We start from the raw sequence: 17,825 nt of genomic DNA on the forward strand, positions 1-17,825 counted from the left end.
ATAAATAAATAAATAAATAAATAAAAATAAAGACACTTTAAAAAACAAAAGAAGTAAGCCCAACTGAAGATAAATGTGCTAAACCTCACTACTTAAAAGCTCTTAGGGCTTCCCTGGTGGCGCAGTGGTTGAGAAACTGCTTGCCAATGCAAGGGACACGGGTTCGAGCCCTGGTCTGGGAAAATCCCACATGCCGCAGAGCAGCTAGGCCCGTGAGCCACAACTACTGAGCCTGTGCGTCTGGAGCCTGTGCTCCACAACAAGAGAGGCTGCGATAGTGAGAGGCCTGCGCATCACGATGAAGAGTGGCCCCCGCTTGCCGCAACTAGAGAAAGCCCTCGCACAGAAACAAAGACCCAACACAGCCAAAAATAAATAATAAATAAATAATAAAAGCTCTTAGACGACAAAACAATGAAAATATATGAAGACCGAAAACTAAATAATACAAACAGAATAAAAATAATGTGATATGAGAACAATTAAAAAGCAATAGTGGCAATATCAATATTATACAAATGATCATGGTCATTATCAACATGATTATAATCATCATAGCAATTTTTATTTACCATGTTGCCAGATACTATATAAGGATTAAATGTTCATGTATAACATGAACATTTAATCACCAAAAACATATATGAGTCAAATAATATATTACTGTTTTATGACCTAACATATGATCTATCCTAGAGATTTTTTCATATGCACTTGAGAATATTTATTCTGCTGCTGCAGGATGGAATGTTCTGAAAATGCCTGTTAAGCCCCTTTGGTCTAACGTGTAGCTTAAGACCAAAGTTTTCTTATTGATTTTCTATCTAGATGATTTTTCCATTGTTGAAAGTGAGGTATTGAAGTTCCCTACTATCCTTATACTGCTATTTATTTTTCCTTTAGTTCTATCAATATTTGCTTTATATATTTAGGTTCTCCTTTGTTGTGTTCATAAATATTTACATACAAATGTTTTATTCTCTTGTTTGATGGTGCCCTTTATCATTATATAATGACATTTCTTGCCTCTTTTACAGTCTTTGCCTTAAAGTTTTTTTTTTTTCTAAGTCTAGCTATCCATGTTTTCTTTTGATTTCTATTCTCATGGAATCTCTTTTTCATCCCTTCATTTTCATTTTGTGTGTATCCCTAAGGCTGAAGTGAGTCTATTATGATCAGAATATAGTTCAGTCTTGATTTTTACCCATTTGGCCACTCCATGTCTTTTGATTCAAGAATGTAGTCCATTTAAATTTAAAGTATTATTGATATATATGGACTTACTGTTGCCATTTTGTTAATTGTTTTCTGGTTGTTTTGTAATTCCTTTGTTCTCTTCTTCCCTTTGTCTCTTCTTTGGGATTTGATGATTTTCTGTAGTGGTATGTTTAGATTTCTTTCTCTTTATTCTTTGTGTATCTGTTATAGGTTTTTGCTTTGTGGTTTTCTTGAGATTTATATAAAATATAACAGTCCATTTTAAGTTGATAATGACTTAAGTTTGAACACATACTGAAACTATATGTTTTTACTGTTCCTGCCCATGTTTTATGTCACAATTTACATTCTTTATCTTTACATCTTTTTTTTTTACAGTTTTTAATCTTTTAAACCTCTGTATACATTAACAAACTATTGTAGTTGTAGTTATTGTTATTACTTTTGTCTTTTAACCTTCATGCTAGACTTCTAAGTGATTTACCCACCATCTTTACACTACAATGCTGAATTTAGAGTATTCTGAATTTAGCTACATATTTACATTTACCAGTGAGATTTATACTTTCCTATAGTTTCTTGTTACTAATTAGCATCCTTTCATTTCAGCTTGAAGAAGTCCCTTTAATATTTCTTATAATGCTAGTCTAGTGATGATGAACTCCTTTAACTTAGCTTGCCTGAAAAACAAAAGGAAAACTTTACCAGGTAGAATATTTTTGGATGTCACTTTTTTTCTTCCAGCACTTTGAATATATCATGACACTCTCTACTGGCTGACAAAGTTTCTACTGAAAAATCTGCTGATCATCTTGTGGGGGATTCCCTTATACATAACAAGTTGTTTCTCTCTTGTTGCTGTTAAGATTCTCTTACTATTTAATTTTTAACAATTTAATTATAAAGTGCCTTGGTGTGGGTCTCTTTAAATTCATCTTATTTGGAACTCTCTGGGCTTCCTGGATCTGGATGTTGGTTTATTTTCCCCAAGTTAGGGAAGTTTTCAGCCATTATTTCTTCAAATAAGCTTTCTGTACCTTTCTTTCTCTCTTTTCCTTCAGGGATTCCTATAATGCACATATTGGTCTTCTTGTTGGTATCTGATAAGCCCCTTAAGAATCTTCACTCTTTTTAATTCTTTTTACTCCACTGATTATATTAATTCTATTGTCCTGCCTTGAGTTTGCTGATCCTTTCTCCTGTTTGATCTAGTCTGCCATTGAACCCCTGCAATGAATTTTGCAGTTCAGTTGTTGTATTCTTCAGCTCTGTGATTTCTATTGGATACATTCTTATATTTTCTTTCTTTTTGTTGAAAGTATCACTTTATTCATGCATTGTTCTCCTGACCTCTGTGAGCATCTTTATGACCATTATTTTGAACTCTTTACTAGGTAAGCCACTTATCTTCATTTCACTTAAATCTGGTTCTGGAGTTTTATCTTGTCCTTTGGTTTGGAACATATTCCACTGTTTCTTCATCTTTCTTGACTCTCTGTGTTGGTTTATGTTCATTAGATAAAAGAGCCACCTTTTCCAGTCTTGAAGAGTTGTCTTGTGTAAAAGATAAAACAGACTGTTCAGACTGGCCCGAGCTCTTGATTATCTCTCAAAACTTTGTGATGTCCAAGCCTCAATTTTTGTTCTTAGTGGCTCACAGTAGTTGAGAGTGTTCCAAGACCTGTCAGTATCCCATAGGGGACGATCTATAGTGGAAGGCTGACCCTCAGGCAGCAGCTTTTAAAGTATGCAAGTAAACCTCTTTTTTCTGAAAGACTTGGAGTTGGACATTTCTGTCTGCTTACTCTGCACAGAGCCCTGAGGTAATAGCCAGTTAAGAACTGTTTCTTTGTTTACTACAGTCCACTGAGACCAGCTCAAAGAAGGAACCTAACTTTAAAACTAACAGAACTAAAAAAAATGAAAACAAACAAAGCCCAAAATTAGAATAAGGAAGAAAACAATAAAGAGCAGAGCATAAATAAATAAAATAGAAACTGAAAAAAGAAAAAAATAAAAATGGTCAATAGAAGTAAGAGCTGGTTCCTTGAAAAGATAAATAAAATTGACAAATCTTTAGCTAGACTTACCTAGAAAAAATGAAAGGTTACAAATAAATAAAATCAGAAATGAAATAGGTGGCATTACAATAATACAAGGATTATTAATGAAAATATTAAAATTAATATTAATTAATAACAATAAGGATTATTATTAATAATCCTTAATAATCTAAGGATTATTAGACCACTATGAACAATAATATGTCAACACTTTGGACAACCTCGAAGAAATAGATAATTTTCTAGAAACATACAACTTACCAAGACTGACTCATGAAAATATAGAAAATCTGAGCAGATGAATTTCTAGCAAGGAAATTGAATCATTAATCAAAAACTCCCAACAAAAAAAAATGAAGGAACAGGTGGCTTCATTCATGAATTTTACCAAAATTTAAAGAAGAGTTAATACTGATTCTTCACAAACACTTCCAAAAAATAGAAGAGAAGGGAATTCTTCCTAACAGATTTCACAAGGCTAGAATTATTTTCATACCAAAACCAGACAAGGATGCCACAAAAAATAAAATTACAAACCAATTTTACTGATGAACATAGATGCAAAATTTTCAACAAAATATTAGCAAACAAAATTAATTCAATGATACAACAAAAGGATCATAAGCCATAATCAAGTAGGATTTATTCCAGTGATGTAAGTATGGTTCAACATCTGCAAATCTCAGTGATACACCACATTAACAAAATGAAGGATAAAAATCACAGGTTCAAAAAACCACAGTTACAGAAAGATAGACAAGATGAAAAGGCAGAGGGCTATGTACCAGATGAAGGAACAAGAAAAAAACCCAGAAAAACAACTAAATGAAGTGGAGATAGGCAACCTTCCAGAAAAAGAATTCAGAATAATGATAGTGAAGATGATCCAGGACCTCGGAATAAGAATGGAGGCAAAGATTGAGAAGATGCAAGAAATGATTAACAAAGACCTAGAAGAATTAAAGAACAAACAAACAGAGATGACCAATACAATAACTGAAATGAAAACTACACTAGAAGGAATCAATAGCAGAATAACTGAGGCAGAAGAACGGATAAGTGACCTGGAAGACAGAATGGTGGAATTCACTGCTGCGGAACAGACTAAAGAAAAAAGAATGAAAAGAAATGAAGACAGCTTAAGAGACCTCTGGGACAACATTAAACGCAACAACATTCGCATTATAGGGGTCCCAGAAGGTGAAGAGAGATAGAAAGGACCAGAGAAAATATTTGAAGAGATTATAGTCGAAAACTTCCCTAACATGGGAAAGGAAATAGCCACCCAAGTCCAGGAAGCATAGAGGGTCCCATACAGGATAAACCCAAGGAGAAACACGCCGAGACACATAGTAATCAAAGTGGCAAAAATTAAACACAAAGAAAAATTATTGAAAGCAGCAAGGGAAAAACGACAAATAACATACAAGGGAACTCCCATAAGGTTAACAGCTGATTTTTCAGCAAAAACTCTGCAAGCCAGAAGGGAGTGGCATGATATACTTAAAGTGATGAAAGGGAAGAAGCTACAACCAAGATTACTCTACCCGGCAAGGATCTCATTTAGATTTGATGGAGAAATCAAAAGCTTTACAGACAAGCAAAAGCTAAGAGAATTCAGCACCACCAAACCAGCTCTACAACAAATGCTAAAGGAACTTCTCTAAGTGGGAAACACAAGAGAAGAAAAGGACCTACAAAAACAAACCCAAAACAATTAAGAAAATGGTCATAGGAACATACATATCGATAATTACCTTAAACGTGAATGGATTAAATGCCCCAACCAAAAGACATAGACTGGCTGAATGGATACAAAAACAAGACCCATATATATGTTGTCTACAAGAGACCCACCTGAGACCTAGGGACACATACAGACTGAAAGTGAGGGGATGGAAAAAGATATTCCATGCAAATGGAAATAAAAAGAAAGCTGGAGTAGCTATACTCATATCAGATAAAATAGACTTTAAAATAAAGAATGTTACAAGAGACAAGGAAGGACACTACATAATGATCAAGGGATCAATCCAAGAAGAAGATATAACAATTATAAATATATATGCACCCAACATAGGAGCACCTCAATACATAAGGCAACTGCTAACAGCTATAAAAGAGGAAATTGACAGTAACACAATCATAGTGGGGGACTTTAACACCTCACTTACACCAATGGACAGATCATCCAAAATGAAAATAAATAAGGAAACAGAAGCTTTAAATGACACAATAGACCAGATAGATTTAATTGATATATATAGGACATTCCATCCAAAAACAGCAGATTACACGTTCTTCTCAAGTGCGTATGGAACATTCTCCAGGATAGATCACATCTTGGGTCACAAATCAAGCCTCAGTAAATTTAAGAAAATTGAAATCATATCAAGCATCTTTTCTGACCACAACGCTATGAGATTAGAAATGAATTACAGGGAAAAAAACGTAAAAAAGACAAACACATGGAGGCTAAACAATACGTTACTAAATAACCAAGAGATCACTGAAGAAATCAAAGAGGAAATAAAAAAATACCTAGAGACAAATGACAATGAAAACACGACGACCCAAAACCTATGGGATGCAGTGAAAGCGGTTCTAAGAGGGAAGTTTATAGCTATACAAGCCTACCTAAAGAAACAAGAAAAATCTGAAATAAACAATCTAACCTTACACCTAAAGAAACTGGAGAAAGAAGAACAAACAAAACCCAAAGTTAGCAGAAGGAAAGAAATCATAAAGATCAGAGCAGAAATAAAAGAAATAGAAACAAAGAAAACAATAGCAAAGATCAATAAAACTAAAAGTTGGTTCTTTGAGAAGATAAACAAGATTGATAAGCCATTAGCCAGACTCATCAAGAAAAAGAGGGAGAGGACTCAAATCAATAAAATCAGAAATGAAAAAGGAGAAGTTACAACAGACACTGCAGAAATACAAAGCATCCTAAGAGACTACTACAAGCAACTTTATGCCAATAAAATGGACAACCTGGAAGAAATAGACAAATTTTTAGAAAGGTATAACCTTCCGAGACTGAACCAGGAAGAAACAGAAAATATGAACAGACCAATCACAAGTAATGAAATTGAAACTGTGATTAAAAATCTTCCAACAAACAAAAGTCCAGGACCAGATGGCTTCACAGGTGAATTCTATCAAACATTTAGAGAAGAGCTAACACCTATCCTTCTCAAACTCTTCCAAAAAATTGCAGAGGAAGGAACACTCCCAAACTCATTCTATGAGGCCACCATCACCCTGATACCAAAACCAGACAAAGACACTACAAAAAAAGAAAATTACAGACCAATATCACTGATGAATATAGATGCAAAAATCCTCAACAAAATACTAGCAAACAGAATCCAACAACACATTAAAAGGATCATACACCACGATCAAGTGGGATTTATCCCAGGGATGCAAGGATTCTTCAATATACGCAAATCAATCAATGTGATACACCATATTCACAAATTGAAGAATAAAAACCATATGATCATCTCAATAGATGCAGAAAAAGCTTTTGACAAAATTCAACACCCATTCATGATAAAAACTCTCCAGAAAGTGGGCATAGAGGGAACCTACCTCAACATAATAAAGGCCATATATGACAAACCCACAGCAAACATCATTCTCAATGGTGAAAAACTGAAAGCATTTCCTCTAAGATCAGGAACGAGACAAGGATATTCACTCTCACCACTATTATTCAACATAGTTCTGGAAGTCCTGGCCACGGCAATCAGAGAAGAAAAAGAAATACAAGGAATACAAATTGGAAAAGACGAAGTAAAACTGTCACTGTTTGCGGATGACATGATACTATACATAGAGAATCCTAAAACTGCCACCAGAAAACTGCTAGAGCTAATTAATGAATATGGTAAAGTTGCAGGATACAAAATTAATGCACAGAAATCTCTTGCATTCCTATACACTAATGATGAAAAATCTGAAAGAGAAATTATGGAAACACTCCCATTTACCATTGCAACAAAAAGAATAAAATACCTAGGAATAAACCTACCTAGGGAGACAAAAGACCTGTATGCAGAAAACTATAAGACACTGATGAAAGAAATTAAAGATGATACCAACAGATGGAGAGATAGACCATGTTCTTGGATTGGAAGAATCAACATTGTGAAAATGAGTATACTACCCAAAGCAATCTACAGATTCAATGCAATCCCTATCAAATTACCAATGGCATTTTTTACGGAGCTAGAACAAATCATCTTAAAATTTGTATGGAGACACAAAAGACCCCGAATAGCCAAAGCAGTCTTGAGGCAAAAAAATGGAGCTGGAGGAATCAGACTCCCTGACTTCAGACTCTACTACAAAGCTACAGTAATCAAGACAATATGGTACTGGCACAAAACAGAAACATAGATCAATGGAACAAGATAGAAAGCCCAGAGATTAACCCACGCACCTATGGTCAACTAATCTATGACAAAGGAGGCAAAGATATACAATGGAGAAAAGACAGTCTCTTCAATAAGTGGTGCTGGGAAAACTGGATAGCTACATGTAAAAGAATGAAATTCGAATACTCCCTAACACCATACACAAAAATAAACTCAAAATGGATTAGAGACCTAAATATAAGACTGGACACTATAAAACTCTTAGACGAAAACATAGGAAGAACACTCTTTGACATAAATCACAGCAAGATCCACCTCCTAGAGTAATGGAAATAAAAACAAAAATAAACAAATGGGACCTAATGAAACTTCAAAACTTTTGCACAGCAAAGGAAACCATAAACAAGACGAAAAGACAACCCTCAGAATGGGAGAAAATATTTGCCAACGAATCAACTGACAAAGGATTAATCTCCAAAATATATAAACAGCTCATTCAGCTCAATATTAAAGAAACAAACACCCCAATCCAAAAATGGGCAGAAGACCTAAATAGACATTTCTCCAAAGAAGACATACAGGCAGCCACGAAGCACATGAAAAGATGCTCAACATCACTAATTATTAGAGAAATGCAAATCAAAACTACAATGAGGTATCACCTCACTCCTGTTAGAATGGGCATCATCAGAAAATCAACAAACAACAAATGCTGGAGAGGGTGTGGAGAAAAGGGAACCCTCTTGCACTGTTGGTGGGAATGTAAATTGATACAGCCACTATGGAGAACAATATGGAGGTTCCTTAAAAAACTAAAAATAGAATTACCATATGACCCAGCAATCCCACTACTGGGCATATACCCAGAGAAAACCGTAATTCAAAAAGACACATGCACCCGAATGTTCATTGCAGCACTATTTACAATAGCCAGGTCATGGAAGCAACCTAAATGCCCATCAACAGATGAATGGATAAAGAAGTTGTGGTACATATATACAATGGAATATTACTCAGCCATAAAAAGGAACGAAATTGAGTCATTTGTTGAGAAGTGGATGGATCTAGAGACTGTCATACAGAGTGAAGTAAGTCAGAAAGAGAAAAACAAATATCGTATATTAATGCATGTATGTGGAACCTAGAAAAATGGTACAGATGAGCCAGTTTGCAGGGCAGAAGTTGAGACACAGATGTAGAGAATGGACATATGGACACCAAGGGGGGAAAACTGCGGTGGGGTGGGGATGGTGGTGTGCTGAATTGGGCGATTGGGATTGACACGTATACACTGATGTGTATAAAATTGATGCCTAATAAGAACCTGCAGTATAAAAAAACAAACAAAACAACTAATACTAAACTTTCATTGGGTTATTTGTATGGAAATATGTTAATATAAATGTTTCAGACATTACATGAAATTTCTAAAAATCTTATATTTGTATTTGTATGGAAATATGTTAATATAAAGGTTTCAGACATTATATGAAATTTCTAAAAGTCTTATATTTGTATTTGTATGGAAATATGTATGGAAATATGTTAATATAAATGTTTCAGACATTACATGAAATTTCTAAAAATCTTATATGTTCTGGTATAATGTTATAAGTAATAATCCTAGTTATTACTTTAAAATGTATATCTCAGAAATAACTAATTTTCTTGTCAACTGCATTATTATGAACTTTCATCAAATCTTTAACAGTGGTCATTTTTAAGTCTTTTGTCATTTACAGACAGTTCTGGGTGTACTCTGATGCTTTTGCAAATATGTTCCTATAAAAGGCTTTCATCTTCAAGAAATTCATGGAAAAGACTCTGACAAGTACAGGTTTCTGGTAACTGACTGTACTGCTGAACTGAATGAATAAGCATTTTCAGAACTCTAATGAAAAACTGATGAACTCATAAAAGTGCTAACAAAAGATCAAGATGAAAAAAAAATTAATTACATGGGACTGAGTGAACTGATGAGGATGAGTATAATTTTTGTGACTTTCTGTCTGAATTAAAAAAAAAAAATCCCACAAGGACTCAGAGGCAAAGAATATACAAATCAATTTTCACTGCAAAGTAAAGGAGCTGTTACAGTGGAGGATTACTGGACTGAATGTCTATATTATGACATAGTATGAGTGTGTTTCATGTTTGGTAATTGCAATCATTGTTGCTTTTGTTGTGGTCATCCATGTACAATGCTTGGTGTCAGTCTACTTATCTCTTGTAAAAATAAAATACAGTGTGTGTGTGTGAAAAAAAAATCACAGGTTCATCTCAATAATGTAGAAAAATAAATTGACAAAACACTTGAAAAAATTCAACATCCATTTATGATGAAAACACTCAACAAAGTGATTATAGAGGGAACATACCTCAACATAATAAAGACCATATATGACAAACCTTCAGCTAACATCATATTCAAGGGTCAAAAATTTAAGGCTTTCTCTCTAAGATCACGAACAAGACAAGAATGCCCATTCTCACCACTTTTAACCAACAACTCTACCAAAAAGCTGTTAGACTTATAAATGAATTCAGTAAAATTTCAGGATACAAAATTGATATAGATAAATCACTTGCATTTCTATGCACTAACAACAAACTATCAGAAAGAGAAATTAGAAAACAATCCTATTTACAATTGCATCAAAAGAACAAAATACTTAGGGATAAATTTAGCCAAGGAAGTGAAAGATGTATACACTCAAATGTGTAAGACATTGATGAAAGGAACTGAAGAAAACACAAATAAATGGACAGATATTCCATGCTCATGGATTGAAAGAATTAATATTGTTAAAATGCTTCTGCTACTCAAAGTGGCCTAGAGATCAATGTAATCACTATCAAAAATTCTAATGGTATTTTTCATAGAAATAGAAAAAAAATCCTAAATTGTGTATGGAACCTAAAACACCCTGGATTTCCAAAGCAATCTTGAAAAAGAGAAAAATAAAGTTGAAGATATCACAATTTCTGATTTCAAGCTATATTAGAAATCTGTAGTAATCAAAGCAGTATTGTACTGGCATAAAAACAGACACTTAGACTGATAGAACAGAGAGTCTAGAAATAAACCCATGAATTCATGGTCAGTAATTTAATACAAATGAGCTAACAGTATACAATGGAAAAATAAGTGGTATTAGGAAAACTGACAGCCACATGAAAAAGAATGAAACTGGATCTTTATCTTACAGCATATACAAAAATCAACTCAAAGTGGGTTAAATACTTTAATCTAAGTCCAGAAACCATAAAACTCCTAGATGAAAAATTGATGTTAATCTCCTTGACATCAGTCTTGCCAATATTTTTTTAAATTTAAATAAAATAACAAAAGCAAAAATAAACAACTGGGTCTACATAAAACTAAAAACTTCTGCATAGCAAAGAAAACCATCAACAAAATGAAAAGGCAACCTATGGAATGAGAGAAAATATGTACACATTTTATATTTTATGTCATTAATATCCAAAGTATATAAAGAACTCATAAAACTCAATCATAAAAAAAAAAAATTGAGTAAAAATGGGCAGAGGAACTGAATAGACATTTTTCTAAAGAAGACATACAGATGGCCAACAGGTACATGGAAAGGTGCTCAACATCACTAATTATCAGGAAAATGTAGATCAAAACCACAATAATATATCACTTCACACCTGTTGTAATGGCTATTATCAAATAGGTAAGAGAAAGCTAGTGTTGGTGAGGATGTGAAGAAAACGGAACCCTTGTGCATTATTTATGGGAATGTAGAATGGTTCAGTCACTATGGAAAAGAGTATGGTGGTTCCACAAAAATTAAAAATCGAACCACCATATGATCAATCAATTGTGTTTCCAGGTATATATTCAAAGAAAACAAAAATCACTATCTCAGATATCTACACTCCCATGTTCATTGCAGCATTATTTACATAGCCAAGACATGAATACAGCCTGTGACCTTTACCAGATGAATGGATAAAGAAGATATGGTATGTGTATTCAATGGAATATTTTTGAGCCACAGAAAGAAGGAAATTCTGGCGTTTGTGACAACACAGATGGAATTTGAGGGCGTTATGCTAAGAGAAATAAGTTGGACAGAGAAAAACAAATACTGTATGATCTTGCTTATATGTGGGATTAAAAAAAAAAACAAAATGACTCTGAGAAACAAAAAAGATTGGTGGTTGCCAGATGCAGAGGGCTGAGGGGTGGGATTAATGGGTAAAAGTGGTGAAAAGGTACAAAATTCCACTTACTAGATAACGTAGAACATGATGACTATAATTAAAGAAAAATAAACCAAATAATATGTAACTCAACTATAGTAAGCAAAAGTGTTCAAGATAAAAAAGATAAATGGAAGAATATAATTATTTCTGAAAACTTTCTTTATGATGATCAATTAATCGAAAGAAAAATAAGAAAATTGAGAAATTGAATAATATAATGAATATTGTAGTTCTTAGGCAGAAAATATATACACTTTTAAAATATTCATAAGGCATTTATAAATATTGATCAAATCTTGAGTCTCGAAAATTTCCAAAAGAAAATGAATAAATCACACCAATTCTCTTTATCTTATTTCAGTGAAATAAAAATTAACTTTAATTACTAAAGCTATTCTTAAGGAACCACATAGGAATCAAAAATAGTAACTTGCTAATTCTTGAGTCATAGAAGATATCAACTTCTCAAGTCAGAAGATACGAAAGAGTAGAGAACATAGAAAAATATGTACTCGGGAAATGTACAGCTGCAAAATAGGAAAAATAATAAATGAATCAAATATTCTACTAACAGACAGTTGTTAGGCAAAATTCTACATGACCCCTTGGCATACACATGCCTTTTCCCAGTTATTCAGTCAAATACCAATCTAGACATTACTATGAAGGATTTTGCAAATGTAATTGAAGTCCCAAACCAGTTGACCTTAAGGTAGGAAAATATCCTGATGTGCCTGGTCTAATCACATAATCTATTTAAATATGATCTACAGGGAGATATGAGAGGTTAGAGATCCAAAGCATGAGAAGGATTTAACATGCTTCCATCTGAGGATGGAAGACCACATGGGAAGGAATGCAGGTGGTCTCTAGAAGCTTAAGCAGATGACAGCAAAAAGGACACAGGAACTTCAGTTCTATGACAGCAAAAACTGAATTCTAAAGATAATGAGAATAAACTTGTGAGTAGAATTTTTTTTCAGAGCCTCCAGAAGAAGATTTGCCTGATCAGTCTTGTGATTTTGACCTTACAATACCTCGAGCAGAGATCCCAGCAATGTCATGTCGAACTTCTGACCTTCAGTGAGGTAATAAATTGTATTATCTTAAGTTGCAATGTTTGTTGTCATTTGTTTTGCAGTAGTAAACGTTAATGCAAAAATTGTAAAAGTACAGTGAAATAACCCCTAAGAATCAGTAGAAAAGAAGTTATAAAAATGACAAAATAACTTAATAAATAAGGATAGCTGGAAATGAGAATATATATAAAGCTAGTTATTTGAACACTATAATTAAATAAACAAACCTCTGAAAGATAATCATGAAAAAGTGTGTGAGAATAATGATTCACAATATTAGGCATGTGAAAAAAGATAAAACTTCAGACACAGAAAAATTATTTTTCAGATTAATTATGTACATGAAATCATGATCATGAAATTTAAACACTCAATGAAATAGTAAATTTTTTGTTATAAAATTAAATTGTTACATTCACCAAAGAAATTCCTCAAATCATTTTCTGACCCAGATGGTTTCATAGATGAATTTGTACAAACTTTGGAAAAGACACAATTTATTTGCTTTTCAATCTTTTCCAAGGTACAGAGAAATAAGAGAAATTTCCCAATTCATTTTATGAAGTTAATATGATGCTGCTACCAACTCCCAACAAACATTAAATAAATAGAATAAAGCAAAAATGACACAACAACATACAAAGAAATTCACTTTATGGATATAGACAAATGATACATACAGTAGTAGTGAATCAAATATAACAGAATATTACATTTATAAAGTACCATTATAAAGAGAAGTTCTCTATGAGAACTCAAGGGATTTTCATTACTAGAAAATAAATGATCATAACCAATCATATTACATGGGAGAAGGGGAGAACCTTGATGATTTTTATGATGGAAGCTAAAAGACTTCACCAATTGAATTCAATTTCTGATAGAAAAGAAATATTTCCTTATTAAATAGTATCATGATATATTTTTTCTTCAACAAGTAGAGGGGAAACATTCAAGCCAAGCCTGGTTGGAGTTGCAATGTGAATTTTTAGAATATTTTCCCATTTTAAAAACAGTAAGAATGATAAATGAAGTAGTGGAGTAAATGGAGTTAAAAGGTCTATGGTTTATGCAGTAGCAGGAAAGTGGTAAAATAACTTGTTTTAGCCTGTAGTAAGTATAGGATGAGTTCTATAACTCTAGGGTAGTCACTAGAAATAGTTACAGAATATATAACTAAAGAGTTCATTTAAGAAAAAAAAATATTTTGCTAAATCAAAAGTCAGAAAGAAAACAGTTAAAATGAAACGTTGTAGGATGGCAGACATAAATACAGCTATATCAGTTAATATATTAAATGTAAATAGGTTAAATTCATCAAGTAAAAGACTAAGATGGTCAAGGTAAAAAACAACAACTATATTACTCAGCCATGAAAAGAAAAGAAAGTGAGTTATTTGTAGTGAGGTGGATGGACCTAGAATCTGTCATACAGAGTGAAGTAAGTCAGAAAGAGAAAAACAAATACTGTATGCTAACGCATATATATGGAATCTAAACAAAAAAAGAAAAAAAATTGGTACTGATGAACCTAGTTGCAGGGCAGGAATAAAGAGAGGTAGACGTAGAGAATGGACTTGATGACATGGGGTGGGAGTGTGAAGCTGCAGCGAAGTGAGAGTAGCATCGACATATATACACTACCAAATGTAAAATAGTTGGCTGGTGGGAAGCAGCAGCATAGCACAGGGAGATCGGCTCTGCGCTTTGCAATGACCTAGAGGGGTGGGATAGGGAGGATGGGAGTGAGGCTCAAGAGGGAGGGGATATGGGGACATGTGTATGCATGTGGCTGATTTCCTTTGTTGTACAACAGAAACTAACACAGTATTATGAAGCAATTATACTCCAATAAAGATCTATTAAAAAAAACTATATATTGCTTATGAGACATACTTTATGTATAAGAACACAAAATAGTTGAAAGAGAAACATTGGAAAATGATAGCATGAAACATTGACAAAGAGAAAGTTGGTGTTGCTATACTAATATAAGGCAAAATAGACCTCAGGGTAAGAGCACTACTAGAAATAAGAGGGCCATATTAAAATATTTAAAAAGTCAATTCAATAGGAAGATATTACGATCTCAAATATCATAAATTCATATTACAGAACAAAAAGGAGAAAAGAGGAAATCCACAATCATTTAACACACTTCCTTCTATAACTGACAGAAGAAATGCACACACTAAAAAATTAGAAGATATAAACAATTACATTTTTAAACACAATCTAACTGATATGTAGAGAACATTTCACTGAGAACAACAGAATATATATTTTTAAGTACACATGTATAAAATTTACCCATATGCTAGGCTGAAAAGAAAGCCTCAACATAATCCAAAAACTTGAAATTATCCAGTTATATTTTTTGATGAGAGTGGAATTTATCTAGAAATCAATAAAGAAAATAGAATCAGAAAAACCCAACTGCCTGATATGAAATAATACATTTCTAAATAATTCAAGGTACAAATAAGAAATAAAAGCAGAAAATATTTTGAAGCAACTAACAATAAATATCTGAAACAACAAAACATGTGTGGTGTAGTACTTTTCATTTCCAGCCAAGGTGGTATAGCAAGACCAAATCTACACTCTTCTTCAACAACAAAGGAAAGAGGAGAAAATATGAAACAACATTCCAGACATTGGAAAACAGTGAAGAAATGCAAGCCATATGACAAGGATAACAAACAAGGTGACCTGTACACTTACAGGAACTAACTACTAGAAGCATGTTCTAGCCTACAGTGCCAAAGAGAGAACCCAGATTTAAGGGCTTGCAGAACTGAGGGGCCAAAGAAGGGAGTTGGGGAGGCCACAGCAGTAAGAATTTGTAGAGAAGTTATATTCTCATAGTACATTTTAACTGTTTGTTATGGTCTGTGATGAAATAAGAACAAAAATGGAGATTAAAATTTAGAAATGTATTCATGCAGTTTACATTAGATAAATAAGGAAGTAAGAAGCAAGTTCATTTGTTACATCAAAAACTTTAAATATTGATTTGCATGGTGTTGGTTAAAAATGTGCAAAAAATATATTTGAGATAAGAATTGTTTTACACATAACTTTTTGTTTAGTTACAATTGAAGAAAAGATTATGAAACAATAGTTCTTGTCTATATTAATCACCCATATACACATTTTAAGTAAACAATTTACAGAAATTTTGTAGTTATTTTTCTACATAATATTTCTTGTGGTTATATTTATTGAAATGCAACTTTATGTTCATTAAATCTAAAAATAAGTAATTTGGGTTTGCATTTTGGATGTCTTTGCCTTTTCATTTTATTTTTGTAGTTATTTCATTTTTTTTTTTTTTTACCAAAAATATTGGTACCTGAGGTACTGGGGAGAAAAGAAAACAACCAAAAACCTGGTTCTTTACCACAGATATTTTGAAATGTATTCTCCTGGAGAGGGAATATACTTCTCTTGTTCAAACTTTTCTTAGAATTGTTTTATATCTCAAAATATATACTGTATATATACTGTTCACTACTGTATATAAACTGTACTCAATACATATTTCTGGTTGAGGCATTATGGTAAACTTCCTAAATTAATTAAAGAATTTCAAATACCAATGATGATCTCAGTGTAACATCATTTAAAACAAAATTGTTTAATAAAAATTTTACCTAAAGTATGCTTTAAAAAAAAAATTCTCTCCCACTTGACTGATAAAATTAATTGATTGCTTTGAATTGTGAACAGAGCCACTATTATGAAGAGAATTTTTTGGATTTAATTTTTCAGGTGTTTAGCTTAATTATTTTCCTCCCTTGTTAGTGGACATAAATGACATATACTAAGAATAAACACATAAAACTCTGTAAGAATACTGATAGCATTTGAGTACCTGGTTCATATGCCCCAGACTAGACAGTGAGGCTGCACTTCGTCTTGCCTTTCCTTAGCTAGGCTAGTTCACCCAATAATACTTTTTATCATAGCTAATCTGAGCTGCATCTCTGACACATACAAAGAGTCTTGGGAAAAACAATAGACATGTTTTCCCTTAAGTTGTTCAGACACATAGAGCAGATTTTTGCCTGTTCACATTTTCGTGTATTCAACGTGTTTGGTGCTTCTAACTTCACTGCATAATGTTAGGGTCAGAGAGGTCCAAGTGTTGAAAGGAAATTTATAACATAAGTCTGGAGTTCATTAGTAAAATCAAGTTATATTCCATCTATATCTCCACAAAGAATTACCAAAAAAAAAAAAAAAAGAAAAGAGGAAAATCACCAGGATGAAATGAGGATTTATCTGGCTTCTCCAAGTGTTCTTAGTAATGTTTTATGTCTGAATTTCAAAGAATATTCTTGGAATTCTTCTGCCCATGTGGATGTTTATAAATGTTTATAGATTGAAGGGATGCATGATTAATATCTGTTCTGAACACTTTCATGATAGTAAATTTATCTGTTCTTCAGGTAAACTATAGGTTCCTCATTGGTCTCACTGACAGTCTGACAAAAATGCATTTGCTTTGACTTTAGATTGTATGGGTTCATTGGTTGCTGTCTAAGTATAGATAATTCTTCATTCATTCTCTCAGTTACTAACATTGTGTTTGTGCTGTGTTGAAATAATCATGCCTTTTCCCCAGGAGAGATCACAGTATAGTGATATTAATCTGCAAACAAACTATTGCAAAATACTGTGATGATTTCCCTAAAAAGAGGTAGTGTAACATGATGGTTTTAAAGTCCAGTTCTGGAGCCAGACTACCTAGGGTTGATTCCTGACTCTGCCACTTGCTTGTTGTGTGACATTGGGTTAGGAAGAAGAAGAAGAGGAGGAGGAAGAGGAGGAGGAGA

General features: G+C 33.1%; 1 long non-coding RNA gene across 1 annotated transcript; it reads left to right on the plus strand.

Annotated features, from left to right (window-relative positions):
• Positions 1–1,057: 1,057 nt before the first annotated feature.
• On the plus strand, positions 1,058–16,317 carry LOC309604827. Its single transcript, XR_014231090.1, has 2 exons — positions 1,058–4,007; positions 9,943–16,317. It is a non-coding gene; the product is annotated as an uncharacterized lncRNA (long non-coding RNA).
• The last annotated feature ends 1,508 nt before the right edge of the window (positions 16,318–17,825 follow it).

Source organism: Balaenoptera borealis (assembly GCF_965194805.1).
Source record: "Balaenoptera borealis genome assembly, chromosome: 1".
Classification (NCBI taxonomy): Eukaryota; Metazoa; Chordata; class Mammalia; order Artiodactyla; family Balaenopteridae; genus Balaenoptera; species Balaenoptera borealis.